At 36.3% G+C, this 2,268-nt stretch overlaps 1 long non-coding RNA gene across 1 annotated transcript in view; it reads right to left on the bottom strand.

Annotated features, from left to right (window-relative positions):
• The window catches only part of LOC140344896 (uncharacterized), a 12,768-nt gene extending 10,731 nt beyond the window's left edge, over positions 1–2,037 (bottom strand). The window contains exons 1-2 of the long non-coding RNA XR_011923696.1: positions 1,918–2,037; positions 675–704 (exon numbers count right to left, since the gene is read on the bottom strand). This is a non-coding gene — a long non-coding RNA (uncharacterized lncRNA). The remainder of the gene's footprint in view (positions 1–674; positions 705–1,917) is intronic.
• Between the last annotated feature and the right edge of the window lie 231 nt (positions 2,038–2,268).

Below are 2,268 nucleotides of genomic sequence, written 5' to 3' on the forward strand. Positions count from 1 at the left end.
TTAATCGCGCAGCTGAAATCTAATCGCCTTAATTGGCAGATTCGCGCTCCCTATTGTGAAGGCTGGAATCCGGCTGGTAGTGAGGCGAGTGTACGCGCATACTCGAGTCCGGACCGCGGTAATCCGCGATCGATGGCCGCGCGCACGTTCGCGCTTCCAGCGAGCACGGATTTCATTGATGAATCAGGGGCATTGTGTTCATGATCTCACAAATCTCTCATATACCCGTCAAATTCATAATGACTGCAACTGCTGCATACAAGTGACAAGGCCATTGTTGTATGTATAACAGCTCCCCAAACCTATATTTACACTAATTTACCATAAGGTGTAGGTCAGAAATATTCTAGGTGCTCCCCAAAACCTGATATCAAGGATTCCTCCAGGGCTGAGAAGGGCTGCTCTAAACAATTGAATTTTTTTCCTTTTAAAACATTAATTATTATGTCCAATCATTTAATTTATGTTTAATTCTTCAATTCTCACAGAACAGAGGACATGTCTTTTTCCTACATACTTTTTATGCTAGGCGTCGCTCTTTGTCATCTCAGAAAGTCGGATTGTGTGGTAAAATAGAAGATTGGCAATGATAATAAGGTTATAATAATATCTGCAGGAATTCTTATCTAATCACATATTATACATAAGAGAACGGGACATGATGGGATACTTACTACTGGCGGCCTTGTAGGCACGTTTGTTCTCTGAAATATATAAAATATTGTGTTAGAAACAAAATCTCCTCACAAACTGTAATACAAGATCTGCACCTTCAGAAACTAAGGGCTAAAAAAATGCCGTAACTGACATGGGATATTTACCATCAGAGTAGGCCTACATCATCCTAATCTAAATATAAATGGCAAGTTGAAGAGACGGTACAAATATTTTTCACTTAATTTACTAATTTGTAATTTTTGTGATTGACACTCTATAGGACCTTTTAAACTCTTTGTAGGGAACCTGTCAGGAGATAATAATGGAGGCTGCAACTTCTAAACTATTCTTTTGAAAACTTCTAGTTCTTTGGCTGCTATGCTTACAGTATATTTGGCTTCAATACTGTCTGAGTTTCTGACCTGAAACAAATATAGAAATAAATTATTATGCTCATTTACAGCATTCGTGTTTTATGTCTGTAATTTAAAAGTACCCTGTATACTCCAATATAACCTGATCTAAATATGAACCAAAATTATTATTTTTACCTAGCACAACACGTGTAACACCAATTCAATTACTGTCAATAAATATATCCATGGTATTTTTAAAACAGTTCTGTAAAAAATAAATATTAAATCAGGTGGGCTCAGTCTGTATCTTTTCTCTTTACACTAGTAAAAGTATTTTGTAATTTGGAGATGATTGTGATGGGTCAATTACTATTGAATGATAGTCTGGGCATTATTGTTGGCCATTACTAGATGGTGCCGCGTCCTCGTGTAAAGTGTGCAACAAACTCATGTCTGTATAATGCAAAATGTCTATTTCTTCCAGACAGCAGTGCTGACATGATGATACCAGAATTGTTCTGCATCAACCTACTTGAAGCGTGGGGTGCTTTGCCATGGCATAACATCCTAAACACACACAGTATCTTACGGCAGAATAAATAAATAAATAAATAAATAAATAAATAGATTGTGGAGGGGGGGGGGGGGTAACTATTGCAAACAAACCTCATTTTTTGGTGAATCTCCAGGGAAACTTTAAAAAAAATCTATATTTGAATGTTAAATCAGACATAGTCAACCAAATAGTATTCTCCCAAGGAGGCCAGCAATGGCAACCTCCGTACTTTCCCAATGACACATTAAGTGATGAAGGCTTTAGGAGAGAAATTAATTTATATTATGGCACAAAGAAAATAACATTCTAAAAAAATTAAAAACAAAAAAAAAAAAATCTGTCACTTACTCCGGTAGAAAAATATTCCAACACCAATAGCGGCAATGAGAGCGATAACAACACAGACAATGGCAACAATCACAGCAATAGGGGCGCCACTGTCAGGATCTGATGGAGAGAAACACAAAGAAACATGATGTGGTGGGAATAATGTGAGAAGCTCAGGCTGTGATACATTATACAATAAAACATTTAATAGTAATAGAAAATAACCTGAAGATTAATTCAGAGCTCATGAATCCAATGAATTGGAAGCTACAGAATGATTGTCACTTCCTCCGATATTACACAGAGTAATAACTGCAACAATTGTATCTTCAAGCGCTTTACTCTAAACATTATTATTATTATTAGAAAAAA

Source organism: Pyxicephalus adspersus, unplaced genomic scaffold (assembly GCF_032062135.1).
Source record: "Pyxicephalus adspersus unplaced genomic scaffold, UCB_Pads_2.0 Sca139, whole genome shotgun sequence".
Classification (NCBI taxonomy): Eukaryota; Metazoa; Chordata; class Amphibia; order Anura; family Pyxicephalidae; genus Pyxicephalus; species Pyxicephalus adspersus.